This window comes from Phocoena phocoena, chromosome 2, assembly GCF_963924675.1.
Source record: "Phocoena phocoena chromosome 2, mPhoPho1.1, whole genome shotgun sequence".
In the NCBI taxonomy this organism is placed as follows: domain Eukaryota; kingdom Metazoa; phylum Chordata; class Mammalia; order Artiodactyla; family Phocoenidae; genus Phocoena; species Phocoena phocoena.
Genome location: NC_089220.1, coordinates 162875058 through 162894867, shown reverse-complemented (window position 1 = coordinate 162894867; position 19810 = coordinate 162875058). Strand labels below are relative to the sequence as shown.

The 19810-nt window shown below is 38.2% G+C and overlaps 1 protein-coding gene across 2 annotated transcripts in view; it reads right to left on the bottom strand.

Moving 5' to 3' along the window:
• PLXDC2 (plexin domain containing 2) overlaps window positions 1-19810 on the bottom strand; it is a 405580-nt gene that overhangs the window by 168009 nt on the left and 217761 nt on the right. The gene's annotated exons all lie outside the window — the stretch shown is intronic.

The window sequence follows — 19810 nt, the reverse complement described above, 5'->3', positions numbered from 1 at the left end:
TCTAAATTACTTATTCACAGGAGACAAATGCTCCGGGATCAATTCAAAGCACCGATCTCTCTCAGTGGGCCCATCAGAACTATATTCCCAAAGCACAACAAGAAAGCAATCTGCAGATTACCAGCTAGAAATGACTATGCAGGCTGAAAACCAGACAAATGGAAAACCTGCAAAATTGGTCTTCTAAAAATCTTATTCAGATAAATCTAAAAAGGGAATTAATTTTGCTTTTATTCATGTAGGAAACAAACATTCAGATTCTGCCTTTAGGAGAGAGCATGCTGTTTGTTCAGTGCTTGTAATGATTTTATATGCATCAATGAACACTTTTTTCCTGACTCGTTTCCCCAACACATATACCAATACATTTGCATAGGTGGGGGAACACCTATATCAGTCTTGGGGGCCAGGCATGGCTTCTGTGAAGAAGTGCATCAACTGAGACCCAAAGGCCTGGCAGGGATAATGCAGGTAAGGAATGTGGGAAGCAGGAGTGTGTGAAAAGGCCTGGACAAGGGGATCAGGTCACTGGAACCTGGAAGTATTTAGATACGGCTGAAACTCAGTGCAGAAGGGCTATTTGGATAAGCTAAAAAGTTGAAAACATGAACAGCTCACAATTCATGGAATTCCTGCTGAAGCACAAAGGATGTGCCTCACCTGCAAAAGAGTATTTTGTTCTAGGGAGAAAAGTCTGGAGGGGCAGGAAGAGAAGAATAATAATAACCTAGGAGGGTACATGAGTTACCCAGGAGGGAGAGCAACAGGGAAGACATGAAGACAGAAAGTATGTAGAAAAGTTGTTACATTAGAGAAAGATTAAAAAGTACAATTGTTGGGCTTCCCTGGTGGCGCAGTGGTTGGGAGTCCGCCTGCCGATGCAGGGGACACGGGCTCGAGCCCCGGTCCGGGAGGATCCCACGTGCCGCGGAGCGGCTGGGCCCGTGAGCCATGGCCGCTGAGCCTGCACGTCCGGAGCCTGTGCTCCGCAACGGGAGAGGCCACAACAGTGAGAGGCCCGCGTACCGCAAAAAAAAAAAAAAAGTACAATTGTTCAAGACGGTAACACGACAAAAACTGGTGAGAAGAGTGAAGTCAAGAACGACAGGAAGACTTCAGGTCTGGACAAGGCAGCGGATGGGGTTCCCAACACTGGGGTAAGGGTACCCTGGCAGTGGGAGTGGGGAGTGGGATGTTGAATTCAGTGTTGCCTTTGGGACGGGGCCTCAACACAGAGCTGCTCCAAATGCTGGTGATATATATACATCAGAATCCCCAGAAAGTTCTGGGCTGGATATATCTGCACAGTGATGTTTTAAATCATGGCGGAGCTGGCAATGATCAAGTTCACAAGGCTATCTTCACCCTGAGTGCAACCTAGGTAGCAAAATAATTTATTACGTATTACCTCAGAATACTGTCTGAAGTTTTATTCATCAGACATTTGATTGGATATTCTAGGAAAAAAATCTTTAATATCAGAGATTATGCAAATGGATACCTTACTCATGATACTACTAATATTGTTTAAAAGTATACTTTTAGCTACTATTAACATGTGATAACATTTGCTTTTAGGATATAGGGGAATTATTTTCTGGGGCTTTCCATAAAATAGGTAAGTAATGATAGTTTACACCGAAGTCATTTTGTTTTTAATGTGCAGCTGTGTGCAGTGTTTATGGAGCATTCACATATATTATGCACAGAAAACATCTACAACTTCAGAGTTTCAGAACTTTCTCTGAAGCTTCTTAACTTTAAATAACTCTATGTAAGGCAACAACTGTAGCTTAAATACTACATCTATATAGCACGAAATAAGGGAGGCTGAACCAGTGAGCAGAATGTATATAGACAGCAAAGCAAAGTCAAATATAAGCATGTTATTGTCTCCAGGGCATGCAAGCAGAACTACATAGCCCATCTTCTCCACATTTCCCTTCCACCTAATTCATTCATTCTGCTCCTGACCAGGGTTACTTCCTGCTTAGAGTTTATAGTTTCCTGACCCTCGTTGCCATTTCAGATTTTGTTAATAAACCTAAGAATGATGTCAGTTTTGCCTTTTCCTTTATTTTCTGTGGAAAATAGTTCCTGTTACTTGATTTTGGTGGAAATCATGCTTGAACTTTAAAAAATAACTCAGTATCCCAGAATACATATGGACATTTCCCCCTATTTACTGTTTAATTCTCCTGCCATCTTCCAAAAAAAAAAAAAATTGTTATATGAACCACCGTGGGCACCATGCACCCAACACTTAGGTCAGCCAGTGGTAAGGCTCAGCTTCATTTGTGGTGAGCCAACTTCTCTGACACTCAGCTGTGCCCAAGGCAATGCCACTACACAGGATTTACCAGGGTGTGCAGGTCAGGGGAACTGTGAGATTTTCCTTCTTTGTTACCCTACTGCAAAATGGTTTTGAAAACACACACACACACACAATGGATATAGACTCCAATGCCCATTTTCCTGTTTACCCAAACAAGATGGAGCCCATGTGACAATAAAGGTGGGACTATCACTAAATGCCTGAGTGCCATTTACCCTGTGTTTCTTGTATCAGTTCATTGTTATTCTCTCGTGGGCTCTCTTTCACTCTCAATTAACTACCACGTATAAGAGTTCTGTCAGTGAACTATCACCCCTCTCAATCTGCTCTGCAGTCTTCTGTCTGGGCCCAACTTTAACCACATAATGGAAATGATGACAAAGACCCTGCTTTCCATCCACCTCTCACAATGGAAACAAAGAAACAACCATAGTAATCTCCTCCACAGAACCTTCAACCATCCCACCTTACTGGTTATTAAATTAAGTTCAACCTTCTAATATCAAGGACTTTTACATAATGTCTCTAACCTATTCCTTGACCTTATCACTTAGTAAATATCTCCACGTCTCATGCACAAGTCACTGGACCACTCACCACTCTCCACCTGTGCTGTAAACTGTTCACCTGTACATCTTCTACTTCCTCTGCCTGCAACTCCCTCCCTCACCTTCTCAGCCTATCAAAATCCTACTCTTGCTTCAAGACTCAAGTCAAATCTACTTTCTCCATAAATATATTCATGATGCATGAAGCAGAAATTAATTTGTTTTTATCTGGGCTTCCAAAGCCTTTGGTAATATCTCTACAATGTATGACATGCATATGAATGTGTGTGTGTGTGTGTGTGTGTGTGTGTGTGTGCATGTATGTATGTAAATTTAACAGCAGGTCTTTGAATTTAACATTTCCTATTTTGACTGTTTGTGAGTGGTTCTAAATGACCATGACATGCATTATTTATGGTTTTACAGAAGCACTGATTGAATTACCCACTGTGGGGAGGACATACTGGAAGGAGTCTCCGAACTAGCTGTAAGCCCAGCTTGTGCCCCAGCAGCTCTGTTCACTAGAAAAGGTCAAATACAATTGTGGGGAAAACTATATGCTGTAGTAATATCCTTAAATCATGGAACAGATATATCCCTTAGTGAATATAAAAAGTTTCTAATCTTTATTCAGTGTTTAGCATTTGCCAAGGACTGTTCTATGCACTTTATATGTATTGTAATCATTAATTCTCACAGCAATTTGTATGGTAGGGGCTACTGAAATACCCAATTTACAGATTAAAAAAAACTATGCAAAAGAAGGCAAAAAATATTAATTGCAGATGCAGGGTTTGAACCGAGGCCATATTACTCTATAGCTTGCACCTTTAACCAACCCACTCTGCTATCTACCAGTGGTAAATATGAACGGTCTACTATAGGTATATAATTGTACACCTATACAGGTATATTGTATCTCTACCTCTCTTGGGCACCAAGATAAATGCCTTTCGGTTCATTTCATCAATAGTGCCCAGCACTGTTACTTGTAAATAGCCGACTCTAAAACTAACAATAAGTTCACTAAAATGTTGAACCTCAAAACTTCTTTCCAACACAGAAAAATATCTCATTCACTCATAATTCTTTCTTCTTAAATGCAAGGCTATAAATTCTCATTTGCCTTAGGGTTTTTCACTAAAAATTAATTTAATACATATTGGAAACATTTAGCTCCATCATTGCAGCTATGTAAAGTAAGCATTGGCAAAGAAAGTGCAGCATTAGGAGAAATCCTTAATCTACACTTAGGGACCACTTGTCAGAAACATAGTTAAAGTAGATTTGAAACACCTCCAGGCCGCCTAGGTCCCTAGCGCTATAAAGTATTCCAATTTTCACTCTTTGACCCATTGCTGTTTAGACAATTCTGATTTTATGAAAAAAGAGAAAGGAATAATGAGTCTGTACTATGGGGATTTATATACTCCATTCCTTTCATTCTGTACAGGCTGACATGCATTTCATTAGCATTTGCGTTAAAGCACAGGAAGGTTGTTGTGACCAAATGCCAGAACCAACATATCCTTGATTAAAACACTGGGAAGGTTTAAGGATATGTCAGAAGTAGTAGAGAAATCATTAATAAAAAGATTCTAATGAAATGAATACAGGAGGTGGAAACTATAGTCCACCAACAGAAATGCTGCTTCCAGATGTAGCCTTGCTTATTTTTTTCTTTTAAAACAACCTCTAATATATTGCCCCTAGTTTTAAACTATCAAGTTCGTCAGGGTAAGAAATTACTTTTTCATTGCTACCAAGTGGCTTTTCATCAGGGATAGCTTTTCATCAGGACTGACAAAATGTCGAGGTCTAAATACTCAAACTGCATCTATTGGAGGAAGAAAAATCACTTAAGGTTAGAAGGCCCCAGTGGTTTTAAGGTTGCTCATGATTTGACATATATAGCTGAACAAACAAATATCTCACTGGACCACATTGATATTTATTGGCTTGAAGCTACTCTGTGTGTAAGGCAAATGGAATGAAGGTGATGGATTGTGCTTAACTATATGAAAATGGACAACTTGGCAAATTAAAAAAAAATTATTCAGTAAGCCAAACAATTTCATCCTAACTGGTCAATGTTAATAAACTGTCTTAAATATTTCTCCGAGTAACAGGCAGATTCTCAGTATCTTCAAGCTGAACAGCACACAAACCTCTTCAAGCCAAAACCTAGGCAATGGGAGTGGAACTGACAAACCTGATATGCGGTTCCAGATACAACGCTGGGGTCCATGCTGGCCTGCGTGAGCCTAGAGGTGGCAAGTTTGACTCTCACAGGAAAGGCTGGGGCCATGTGCATTCGAACAAACAACCCAGAAGAGATTGATATGTCGCAAAATCAAGACTGCAAAATGGCATTTTTGGGACATTTTTGTTTTGAATTCTGCCTTTTCAAAACTGGGAACTTGTGAAAACTTTTTAATTATGAATTTATTCTTTATCCTTGAGAATTTTAAAGTAATTTTTTTATACACCCTTTTCCCTTCCATTTATGATACAAAAGGCTTTTGTATAAAAGACTTTAATCTTAGAAAAGGCATTGCTTTTAATGTAAGCTGAGCAGAAGTGGCACAGCATTTGTTCAGACTGGTGTTTACGTCACTTCTCCGAAGTTAAGTGCTCTGTTGTACCCGCAGGCTTGATTTTTCAAGAAGCTACTACAAATGTTGTTCACTTTGAGAATGGGTTACTTGGTATTTTGTTTTCTTTACATCTTTATTGGAGTATAATTGCTTTACAGTGTTGTGTTAGTTTCTGCTGTATAACAAAGTGAATCAGCTATATGTATACATACATCCCCATATCCCCTCCCTCTTAAGCCTCCCTCCCACCCTCTCTATCCCAGCCCTCTAGGTGGTCACAAAGCACCGAGCTGATCTCCCTGTGCTATGTGACTGCTTCCCACTAGCTATCTATTTTACATTTGGTAGTGTCTATATGTCAATGCTACTCTCTCACTTTGTCCCAGCTTCCCCTTCCCCCTCCCTGTGTCCTCAAGTCCATTCTCTACGTCTGCATCTTTATTCCCATCCTGCCCCTAGGTTCATCAGAACCATTTTTAATTCCATATATATGTGTTAGCATACGGTATTTGTTTTTCTCTTTCTGACTTACTTCACTACGTATGACAGACTCTAGGTCTATCCACCTCACTACAAATAACTCAGTTTCATTTCTTTTTATGGCTGAGTAATATTCCATTGTATAAATGTGCCCCATCTTCTTTATCCATCCATCTGTCGATGGACACTTAGGTTGCTTCCATGCCCTGGCTATTGTAAACAGAGCTGCAATGAACATTATGGTACATGACTCTTTGCATTATGGTTTTCTCAGGGTATATGCCCAGTAGTGGGATTGCTGGGTCAAATGGTAGTTCTGTTTTTAGTTTTTTAAGGAACCTCTATACTGTTCTCCATAGTGGCTGTGTCACTTTACATTCCCACCAACAGTGCAAGAGGGTTCCCTTTTCTCCACACCCTCTCCGGCATTTATTGTTTGTAGATTTTTTGATGATGGCCATTCTAACTGGAGTGAGGTGATACCTCATTGAAGTATTGATTTGCATTTCTCTAATAATTAGTGATGTTGAGCATCCTTTCATGTGTTTGTTGGTAGTCTGTATATCTTCTTTGAAGAAATGTCTATCTAGGTCTTCCGCCCATTTTTGGATTGGGTTTGTTTTTTTTATATTGAGCTACATGAACTGCCTGTATATTCTGGAGATTAGAGAATGGGTTATTTGACCGAAGTGGTTGTTACAGATACTGTCTTATTGAATCACCGAAGGGAAAAAATAAAATCCTTCTCTTCTATCCCCCTTTTGATTTCTCACCCGCATGGCACAGGACTATAATGTTAAGCTAAGAGGAGACTGTCAACTACGCTTTGTGTTGCGGAAATGCTGATATGAATATACAGAATGCCCTTATGACCTAAAGAAAACAGCATAACAAAGAAAGGGGCAGGAGGGGATAAATCATATTGTTGCTTAGAACACAGTTTTAGGGAAAAGTTAATGAAAGACATCAGTCACAAACTGTCTTTAAATACTGACAGACAACAAAAAAGTGAAAATAACAAGTACACATCCCTAGTGAAAAACTCTGGAAGACAGACACAAAGCAGAGGCAACATTGAGCCTTGTAAGGACAATCCTGTGCTGACCTGTCAAGCAAACTCTTACAAGAAAGTAATTAGATCCGCTATCTAGGGATGAGCAGCGACTTTTTTTCCTTTTAGGGTTTATAGGCAGCTGTAGTTGAATTTATGCCTGAAAACTCTAATACTTTCTTTTTTTTTTTTTTTTTTGCGGTACGCGGGCCTCTCACTGCTGTGGCCTCTCCCGTGGCGGAGCACAGGCTCTGGACGCACAGGCTCAGCAGCCATGGCTCACGGGCCCAGCCGCTCTGCGGCATGTGGGATCTTCCCGGACCTGGGCACGAACCTGTGTCCCCTGCATCGGCAGGCGGACTCTCAACCACTGTGCCACCAGGGAAGCCCTAATAGCTTTCTTGATGGTGTAAGCAGAAAGATTTTTATAAGTTCGTTTTTACTACAGTCTCCACTGATCAGATGTTATATAAAAGTGCTGTGTTTCTTAAAATGTGTTTTGTCCCATTAGCAAGCATAATAAACATGAGGATCACCTGGGGAATTGTTGGAAATCAGATTCCTGGGTCCTGATGCCAGGAAGTCCAATTAAGAGGGTGGAAGTGTCTAGAGTTGGTTTGGAATGGAGTCTTTACTCCCATTATCCACATCAGCTTTCTGATATCTCCCCAAATAAAATAGTAATAATTAATTAAAAATACAAATCTTACATGCACTTTGAATATGAAACGTTAGAAAAATTTTCTATTAAAATGAAGCAGAATCTATGCAAAAAAGAGTGTGCACACTATGTAAGCTCAGCTTAAAGACCATTTTTCTAGGTTCATCCCTCCCTTGCCCTCATCTTCTAACCAGGTCCCTGACCACTTGCCCCTCGAATGCAGAAGTTCTAGAGCAGCTGCTATACACAAGTCTGGTGTGGGACCCAGATATCCACATTTTTGAAAAGCACTCCAGGTAATACTGAGGCAGAACCTGTTATTCATTCTAACATTTTATCAGTTCCATGGCAGCCACCTGCTAAGCATGAAGTGTTGAAAAACACAGTTGCAGTTTAGTCTATGAAAATAAGATTTTTTAAACTGAATTGAATACCAGCTCCACCCCTACCTCCCCCACCTCCAGTAGGTGAGAGCCTAGTACTAATGGTGCCAAACCACAGGAGAAATGCCATAGGATCAACCACTTCACTAACAACCCATCACCGCTAGAGGAAAAAGAAATGCCTGCTTGTGTCCTTGACCTGAGCGGTGTACCATCTATACGTGTATTGAAAGGCAAGTAGGGACTTCCCTGGTGGTCCAGTGGTTAAGACCCCATGCTTCCAATGCGGGGGGTATGGGTTCGATCCCTGGTCAGGGAACTGAGATCCTGCATGCCGTGTGGCACAGCCAAAAAAAAAAAGAAAAGGCAAGTAATTTATATATTCTATATGTATATAGAACAGACAGGTTATTTATTACACAAGGAATACACTGAAATACAGAAGCCACCTGGACCATATTAAAAAGACACAGATTTCTCAATATAGATATTTGTACAGACAGAGAGCTAACGTAATGCCTCACCTCCACCACCACCTTCATGAGCGCCTCTGGTGGCTGGTCCCGAAATCCTTCATTCTATACATTCTCGACCACATACTCGACTGAGGTATCTGGGGGCTGCCCCATCAGGCCATTCTTTCCTTCTGTCCAACAGTATATCCACTGAGGGCAGCTCACGGCTGTCTGTTGTCCAATATACCTGTCCTTCTGGAGGAATCCTGTGGTCTGGAATTCTTCCCTTCTGGCCTGCACTAGCCCCTGGACCTTACACCTTCACTAAGGAGCGATCTACCCACCTTCCACAGGGTGTCTTGGTTATTCTGAATGATTCTCTGCTTTGGCTTCAGGAAAGTATTACTGCCCTTCTCATTCTCCACCGTGCTGTGGCCAGCCCTGAAACCCAGCCAAGCTTCTGCTTCTCAGAGGCTGGCTCTGCTCCTTATAGCTTGGCCAAGAGACAGGTTACTCAGAATCAGGACATTGCCAAGAACTTAAGTATCACTTTGGTCCGGAAAATCTATACTTCTGGAGTTTGACTCCTGCCTAGTTTAAAGCCCAAAGTCATTAAGTTCCTTGGACGTCTGTATTAGCAGACTCAGGCTCCCATAACTGAATATCATAGGTGGGTGGTTTAAACAACAGAAATTTATTTTCTCACAGTTCTTGAGGCTGGAAAGTCCAAGATCAAGGTTCCGGCAAGGTTTGGTTTGTGTTGAGGACTCTTTTCCTGGCTTACAGACGTGGCCACCTTCTTGCTAAGTCCTCACATGGCCTTTCCTCTGAGTTCAAACAGGGTGAGAGTGAGCTCACTGGAGTCTCTTCTTATAAGGACACCAATCCTATTGAATCAGGGCCCCTCCCTTATGACCTCATTTAACCTTAATTACTTCCTTAGAGGCCTCATGTCCACATACACTCACACAGGGGGTTAGGGCTTCAACATATGAACTTGGGGAGAGACACAGCTATTCAGTTCACAGATACAAACACTTACATTTTCCTATTTCTCCTTAGAAAATACTCAGGAATTTGTTCTTGGTTTCTAACTACTATATTGTTAAATAAATCGTTGCTAATAACATAAAAATATGTGTTGATTAATTAGATGGGGATATCTACCCTTCTTAATATGGCTCATACATTTAAACCAAGAATCACCCAAATCTTTTTTCTGACCTTCTTACAATGTCACATTCAGCAGTTTGATGTTAATTCAGGTTTATCCTCAGGAACTTTAGATATATTGATAAACCCTTCAATAAACAATTTAAATGAACACTCAATAAAAATGGCAATTTCACAAACAAATTTTACTACCTGAAACTCTAAATCATAAGAAATTTGGAAATAAAAAATAATTATGAAACAAGATTTATATTTTATACTCTTGAATTTTCACTTTTTGAAATAAGTATCTATCATAAAATTATACAAAATGAAAACAAACATATGCACTTCAGGAATTTATTCCCTATCAATTCTTACCAATAAGAATGCTAAATACTAATAGTGTTTGAAAGGATAATACATTAACAAAGTAATAATTTGAAATGCAGAGATGACTGTCAAATTTATGTCTCCTTATTCCTGATCTCCAGCAAGCCATCAATTCTCCTCTTTAAGGGTAACAAGTAGTGTGTTGTATATCTTTCCAGTGATTTCTCTATGCACTTGAAAGCATATGTATGTTTCTTTCAAATTATTTCAGAGTTAGTTTATACATGTTTAGATATATCTGTCACATACATATATGTGTGCATGTTTATATTTATTAAATATAAATATAAACATGCACACATATATGTATGTAACACTGTTCTGCACCTTGCTTTTTTCACCAGATGCTTGGAGCTATTCATTCTGCTTAAGGGTACGTGGAATTCCACTCTGTGAGTGCATGATAATTTATTTTATCTGTCCACAACTTGAACATCCTTACTGACAGATATTCAGGTTGTTTTCAGTCTTTAGCAATGGATAGTCTTATACATTATTTCACACCCATGTGAGTGTACCTACTGGGTACGTTTTTAGAAGTAGAAATAATGGTTATATATTTTAATAGATTATAACTAATAGACTACATTTTTCTCCATACCCTAGAAAAATTATTGCTTTATAAAACTTGATTTATAAAAATCTTTATAAATCACAAGTAGAAATAATATCTCATTGTTGTTTTAATTTGCATTTCACTTATTAGGAATATGATTATACATTGTTCCATATATTTAGCAGCCACTTACGTTTCCTTTTTTTTTTAAATAAATTTTTTACTATAAATAGGTTTAGATTCAGAGAAAAGTTGCAAAGATAGTGCAGAGTCTTTCCATATATCCCACACTTGGTTTCTCATACTATTAACACTTTACATAGTAGGTCATTAGTATGACCATATCTTGGTCAAAATTAATGAAATGATGTTGATACATAATTATTACCTGCATTATTAAGTAACCTTATTCAGATTTCCCTAACGTTTACATAATGTCCTTTTTATACTCCAGGATCCCATCCAGGACTTCACATCATATTTAGTTACCATGTCTCCCGAGGCTCCTCTTGGCTGTGACAGTTTCTCAGACTTTTCTTGTTTGATGACCTTGACAGTTTCAAGGAGCACTGGTTGGGTATTTTGTAGAAAGGTGTGGTTTTCTCTGACTTCTTTCAAGAATTTCTCTTTGCCTTTGTTTTTTTTGCAGTTTGAAACTGGTATGTCCAGTTGTGCTTTTTGCCTGGTTGGTGTTCTCTGAGCTTTCTGGTTTGGTGTCTGTCATTAATTTTGGAAAGTTCTTGGCCATTATTATTTCAAATATTTCTTCCGCTCTGTTCTTTTCTCTCTGCTGATATTCCAATTATGTGTATGTTACATCTTTTATTATTATCCCATAGTTCTTGGGTGTTCTATTTTTGTTTCCATTCTTTTTTCTCTTTGTGTTTCAATTTTAGAAGTTTCTCAGCCTTTAGTGGGCCTGTGTCTTTGGACTGTGACCTTCACAAATATTTCTCTAATGAATAGTTTTTTTTCTCTCTGCCACCTACTAAGAACAGTAAACTCTGCTTACAAGAATGTACTGGCATAAAGTTCTGGGAAAAAGTTGCCTTTTGAAGGCATTTTGGAGGAAACTGATAAGTTATCTAAAGAGATTACCATTTAAAAAGAATAACAGGAGAAAAAAAATTATTCAGAGCTGAGCTCAATGACTAAACTTCATAAATAGTATGGTAAATCTTTTGCTATGTATGTTTACCACAATTTTTAAAAATTAAAAGACATTTCATTTTTATCACTTATATAGTTTTGGTTTATTTTTACTTATTTATTTATTTATTTGCAAAATCGAATTGTTCCAAATTCTTTTACTCTTTCTATTTTCCTGGAGTAATCTAAAAGTACTATTGATTTTCTCTACAAGCTATTAACTAAAAGATGCTTGATTTTTAAAGGAGCTGTGGAAATTGATAATAAAACAATTAAAAAGGTTTTTTTCCCCCCATTTTCTTTGCCTTCAGCAGAAACCTCTCATTTGAACAGTAATTCCAGCAGATAAAATGAAAATCTCTCTGTAGCCTTCAGGCTAGTCAGATCAACAAGGTAATCTAAATCCACCGTAATCCTATTAGAAACAGCCAACAAGGGACTTCCCTGGTGGCACAGCGGTTAAGAACCCACCTGCCAATGCAGGGTGCACGGGTTCGAGCCCTGGTCTGGGAAGATCCCACATGCTGTGAAGCAACTAAGCCCGGGTGCCACAACTACTGAGCCTGCCCTCTAGAGCCCGTGAGCCACAGCTACTGAGCCCGTGAGCCACAACTACTGAAGCCCGCACGCCTAGAGCCTGTGCTCCACAACAAGAGAAGCCACCGAAATGAGAAGCCCGAGCACTGCAGCGAAGCGTAGCCCCCGCTTGCCTCAGCTAGAGAAAGCCCGCGCACAGCAATAAAGACCCAACTCAGCCAAAAATAAATAAATAATAAATTTATTTATAAAAATAAAAAAATTAAAAAAAGAAATAGCCAACAAAATATTTATTTAGACCTATTCTTTTTAATAATATGTCTCAGCTCCAGAGCTGTATCAGTTGAAGTCAGAACACAATTTTGAGTTGCTTCCATATTATACCTACTAGTTTTCTGTGATGTATTAAAAAAAAAAAATAGGGAAAGATCCTGATAATAAAGGTTAGCATTGACATAACAGGTGCACATAAAGAAATCCGTCTCCTAACTCACAGGCAAAACATCACATATAAATTTAACTAAACAAATATTTAATTTTTCCTTTAGGATTGGGTCTTCAATACATTTTCAAGTTGAATTATTAGCAATTAGTCGAATCCTTAGTCTATGAAAGGCAACCTAGAGGCACCAGGGGAACGTCCATCCCCATCCCCATCATTTTACCCATAACTAACTTTATGCTTTGATGACTTGTCCTTAAAGTTCTTGTTCTACAAAGTGTAGAATAGGAAGCATAAAAGATATGCATGACCTGCTGATTATAATAATGCCTGTTACCCAGTTATGACCTACAATATCACAATTAGAGAAACATTTCAAGATTCTTCTGTCATGTGTTAACAAAATTGCTAAACTTTGTAAGACTTTCAGATACAGTCACAGCATTGGGAGGCCTTTAGAGGAGATTCTGCAGTGTACTTAGAGATGACAGATATACCCATGCTGAGAAAGAGGATATCCAGGTCATCTAAACACTCTTATACCTCCCAGTCATGAATGGATGAGCCAGACTTTGAAAGGTGATAATGAAGAATTAAGTCCCTAAACACCCCCTGAGCTATGGATCATGCCATCAAAGGAAACAACAGACAAACTAACAAGCAAGCACAGCTTTACAGAAAATGTATTTTGAAAAGGAATAAAAGAGAAAAAAAATACATATAAAAAAGGAGAGTAATAATAATATATGCTGTTTTATAGCATTTTCTATGAAATAGGTATTAATAACACATATTACTTCGTTAACTCTTGACAAAAATCCTTATGAACTAGGAACTTTCATTATGCTATTTTACAGATTGGGAAACTGAGGTGGGAGAGATTAAGTAATTTACTGAAGATCACAATAGCTATGACTGGTGTTACTTATGAAGACCCACATTCTGATTCAAGAGTCTACTTATCTTAATCTAGATACCAGCCTGCTTCTCGAAGAAAAGGAATTTCATTTCCTGGCTTCTGTAGGAATAGAACTCTTTTGAACTTATTCCTGAAATGTCCAGAGTCCAAAGTCAATCCTGCCTCACTTAGTATCTTTCTCCCCTTTCCAGGATTGGACAATGTTAGAACAGTTGCTGTACTTTGTTACTTTACTAGCGTCACCTAGACTCCTTTTGTTTTCAATTGGGTGATGTATTTGAGCATCTATGTGATACTGTTATTTATCTGAATTATTGATGCAGTGACTAGGAAAGGAGGAAAGCTAAGTATTCGCGAATGTTTCAAACAAAGCCTGGATCCACAAAAGGCTAAACGGTGCTTTCCAGAGGAGTGATCGGTACACTCCTCTGTGGTTGTGATGGTGATGGAAGGGGCTGAGCCTGGAGGATGTGCTTTTTACCCAGACTCTCATTTTGATGGATCAGCATTCCCCCAGTCCTGTCACTAATCATGACTTATCCACCGTGTACCAATGATCCTCTCTTTTTTGTTTTTCTATAATTGTCCTCCTTTCTACCCACATTTCTGCCTCTGCTATTTTTCATATTGACTCAAGTCTATCTCCTGGGTGGCCCCTCTCTGGGTCTCCTGTTGCTCTAATCTCCAGCTACACTTCACCCCCAATCCCAAGGACCCAGTGCTGATGAAATATGACATGTCGCTACACAGGAGAAATAAAAGGGCTTGTGGCATACACAATTCATAAAGCCACAGGGAAATGTAGTAATGCTGGTGAATCTGCTGAATCTACTGTGGGACGCTAGACAGTTTGGGGGAGGACGTATATCCAGAGAATCACTCAGACATAGACATAGCAAAGCAGACATCACATAACTTAACTTTCTCTCCAGGAATCTTTGAGACTTGAGTTTGTTACTTTAAATTAGTGAACCAAATTGGAATGGATTTACTTTTGTCCAGCATCTATCCCTTCAGTACTTCCCTTCATGTATCAGATCTCCAGATACATACAATAATATAATGATAATAATAATACAAAATAATTCCATTTACCTTTTCACTAGATTCAGAAGGTTAATGGAAGCAATCAAGTTCTGTTATATGAGGTTATGTACTTGAAAGACGGTGGGGTTGGTATTTATAAATCATTCATCATGAGTAATAACTAACTTTCTTCTGCTGTTAAAAAGCCTTTTATAACTGTTATTAATCACGTACGTCTAAAAAGCATGAAATATTATTTGGGACCACAATTAAAATATTGCTATTTGAAAGCAAAAATAAAAATGAAGCTGAAAGATTTGGTAATATACTTCCTCAAAACCCAATCAAAATAATATGCAGTATTTTTTAACCTCTTTTATTGGCAACTTAAAGGGTGGGGGAGAAACAAGTGATTATTGACAAGATATAGGAAATTAGTCTAAATTTGAATTTAAGATACCATAGCTCAAAGAGTAACTTTTTTTTCCCTTGAGAGGAGTACTAGTAGACTAGGAGGCATGGGACGAAAGGAGACACAGCTGTTCCTCAGTCTCCAGGACACACCCCCTACCCCCATACCGAAACCCCTGGATGCTCAAGTCCCTTATATAACATGGTGTAGTATTTGCACATAACCTACGCATATCCTCCCACATACTTTAAATTAACTCTAGGTTGTATAATACTTAATACAATGTAAATGATATGTAAATTGTTGTGAATACAATGTAAATACTATGTACAGTTGCCAGCTCACAGCAAATTCAAGTTTTGCTTCTTGGAAGTTTCCAAAAATGTTTTTTTTCAAATATTTTTAATCCGCAGTTGGTTGAATCCCTGGACATGGTACGCACGGATATGGAGGGCCGACTGTATATATTTACTTTTGTATGTTTGACCGTTTTTAGTGCCATGTATTAATTTTTCAGATATTAAACATTGATTACTTAGTGAACATTTTACATTTTGTTAGCTTTCATGGGGCAAACAAAATAAAATAGAACTAAAATCGACATCTTATAGAGTGCTGTATGTCAATTATATCAAACTGGAAAAAGAAAAGATGTGTGTGAAGTAGGCTTCTCAATAAAACTTTTCATATCCTGACAAAAAAATCTGAATCTCCAACTAGAAATTCACGTAGAAAGGAAAGGAGGGCAAATCCTTCACATAACCAAAGTTAAGTAATACCTGTTCATTATTATCCTTTTAATTCACATCATCTTTGATTCCTAATCTCATGTGAAACTTGCTTGCAATTCCACACACTAGTTTAATTTTGAATCACCATCTGTCTACATACTTAAAATTTGAGGGCCAGAATTATCTGGATAATGTCAACTTTTCTCTCTCCCATTATAACAGGCATCATTTACCACCCTCTCCCACCTCCCATTTTCCTCTCATCTTAGTTATATGTAGTGCCCCTGATGGACTCATGAGAAAAATATTATTACTAGTGATGGTTGCAAGAATTAAAAAATCAAGTCCTCACACATAAATCTACTTTTTGAAGCTTTTAAAAGATCACTTTAGCAGCCTAAAATTTAAAAAGAATCAAAGTATTCATATGGAAAGGTAATAAAAGGCAGTGTGATATGCAAACAACACAACTTAGTGGTACGTTTAATGGAAGTATCTGTACAAAATGCACGGAGGACTAGTTTTATAATGCCTGGAATATTTGTATTCTGGCGTATTTTTTAAATAGAAAGATGAAAGAATGCTTTCAGATTCTGCTGCCAGTGAACCAAAAAAGAAGACAGTATTTCCAATTCATCGTGTACATTACTTGTATGGATGACTGAAGCTTTTGAAAATTAAAATGCTTAATAAGCAAAGATTTATTTTTGCAGTTCATAAATAAATGGCCGGATATTTGATTTTTATTTACATTTTAACTAGAAACTTAATTTTACTTACAATGAAATATATATGTATATATATTATACATACACACACAACGATGGGTCACAGTAAATTATGCATATATCTGTATTTTTAAACTACTCTCTGTTTTGAAATGGTATTGATCCTAGCAATAACACAAGACATTGTCTAAGTTCATTTTAGTCAAAATTAGTGTCTATGTGGAGAGAGAGAGATTTTAAGGAGGCATGGGAAATGCAGAAGCGGTGAGGTAGGAATGAAGGGAATTGTGATTTAAAATGTGCGCTTTAACATTTCACTTTCTTTATCTTAAATCCAACGTAGAAACAGGTTCAAGAGGAATTTGCAGACACATTCAAAGAGAACTGACAGTCAATAGAATATCTCTGTTCATTTCAGTTTCATAGAAACCAATGTGTTCCTACTTAAAAATCCCAGTCCCTGGTCTATTTGCAATGGCCTTCAGTCAACTTTATTTAATCTGACTTCTGGTTTCCATTTTTCTTCCAAGCCTTTCGTGGTTAATAACTTTTTCAAGATTTGTAAGATGATGAACATTTGTCAGGTAGGTTTATCTGCTTATAACACCTAGTTAATCAGAAGAGATCTGTTGAAAATCTATGATTCAGAAGTCCTCTTCCAAGCTGTTCTTAGCTTTACTCACCTGTGTCCTAATGAATCCTTTTGGCTGAAAACCTTTGCAAACACAATGATCAGACAACTCAAATGATGTGCCCTTCACTGGCTTCAGGCACTATAATCTACGTAGAAGTATTGAAAACCTTGCTTCTTTCTTTGACTTTAACTGCCTAACCTTACCCTGTCCTCCACTGCCAGATTAGGCCAGATCTGTTCTTTACTCAAAAAAACCCAATACTTACTGGATATCATCCAAGTGTCTAAAGTTCAAAGTACATCACTCTTCCCATCTCCCCTTCACTAGACTCTTACTCTGAGTCTCCATTTAAGATAAACAGATTTACTTGACAGACCTCCAAATATGCTCAGTATGGGCTCAGCACTGTCACTTAGCTCAGCATCCCCTTGTCTAGAATGACCCTTCCCTCTTCACCTCTTTTCAACCTGCTTCTCTGCCTGCTAAAATTCCACCGTCCTTTAAGGCCAACGTCAAATGTTAGCTCTTTCACAAACCTGTTTTTTTTTTTTTTTGCGTACGCGGGTCTCTCACTGTTGTGGCCTCTCCCGCTGCGGAGCACAGGCTCTGGATGCTCAGGCTCAGCGGCCATGGCTCATGGGCCCAGCCGCTCCGCAGCATGTGGGATCCTCCCGGACCGGGGCATGAACCCGTGTCCCCTGCATCGGCAGGCGGACTCTCAACCACTGCGCCACCAGGGAAGCCCCCACAAACCTGTTCTTGATTCACCCAATAAGAATGATCTCCTCTTGGAGCAACTTTCTGCTCCTCCAATACTCACAGTCAACCTTGTCTTGTTGCTTAGTCATATACTCCTTCCTCTTAGATTCTAAGCTCCTGGAGGAACAACAGTTTATTCTTCTCTGTACAAACCAAAGTATCATGTACTGTGTCTTTTCACAGTAGGGGCTCAACCAATACTGACTGAATAAATAAACAATGGAAGTGTAGACAAGCTATTTATTTAGCTGAAAACTTTTACAGGAGATTCTGGTTCCATTTTGGAGAAACCCAGGTCAATGTCTAAATTATCTCAGTTGTGCCTCTCTAAACAGGGTGTAGATTTATATATGCAAGTGCCATACTAGCATTTCTTAAGCAAAAAATAAAAAAGGTTTCTTTACATTAGTGTCTTCTTCAAAGAAGACAGAGATCATTCAAGACACCAGATTTTTCGCTTACTTTGAGGATCTTTTCAAAGAAAAATGGTACTTTGAAGCAGTAAACATGATATAGTCATCTGTTTGGGTTTTTCCTACCAACTCAGCTAAGGGAAATCTTACTTCATATTGGCTGAATCACTGACAAGACTTTTAAACATAAAACGATTTGAGAAACAGAAAATGCAAAGCTGCCCATATTTTCACCACTGTGTGTACAGATTTTGAACAAATGTGATTAATAATTCACTTTTAAAAATTGAGTGGAACACCGGTAACCTAAGTGTCAGAAAACATGCCTAATATTCATATTATAAGACAACCATGCTCATATCATACTTTAAAGATGTGAGCGGATGTGAGGTAATCCATGGCTTATAGGGGCAATCTTTCAATTTACCTTTCTTCTTTCCATTCAGTCTTTCAACACATTAATTAAAATGTCTATTAAATGCCTGGCACTATACTAGCACAAAAATACATGGTGAGCTCATAAAGACATGGCTCTTGTGTAAATTTTACTTATATATAGTCCTTTTTTTACACAAAATGTAATAGTTTCTGAACTGAAGCCATCGTTTTTCCCTAAAACCAGCTCTTCTGCTTAGAGTTGTAAATTTTGCTAATAGCATCATTTCTCTCCCTTCCTTTGAAGCCTCAGAATCAGCAAGGCCCTCAATATTTGTCACACAAACTACTGCAATATTCTTCCTATTATGTGTACTAACTTCAGTTTTTTATACTTTAAATCATTACAAAATATCTTGGTTCAGCTTCTTACATTTATTACTTATCTAATTAAGGACTATTGACTCAAATTGACTCTTGAGGCAGTTATAAAATTGTCCCAAACTACTTTTCACATCTTAATATTTTTTGTAAAGCTACACCCAGCTTCATTCAAACTCAGTTATTTACTATCTCAAACATATTCCACCAATTTCCTCTTCTGTATTCATTCAAGATATTCTTCCCTGTGACCTACTCTTCCTTCCCTACATAATCACAGAAATTATAACTTCCTTCAAGAAATATCTTAAGTAATAATTTCTCTATAAAGTCTTAAAGGATTCTCACAGATGTTTACAAATATCTACAAATAAGATGTTTTCAAAATACAAATATCATCATTTGTATTTTCTAAGGAACTCCCACATTCTGCTTCACTTTGTCTAATAGTCCCCTAGGCTACAGAATCCTAAGGCAGAGGTAGCTTTATTTACCAGTGTTCAGAGATGGTACTCAGAACTTTTATTTGCTTATTGGTATTTCTGATTACAAATCTTCTTCTGAATCCTACATATCTTCTAAGTCTTATACTGAAAAATGGTAATAGCGACCAACATGGTTCCCATACCAAGCAGAAGACCAATAATAAAACCCAGTGAAGGAAAGGGCCTCTGATCTGTGGTGCTTTGGGC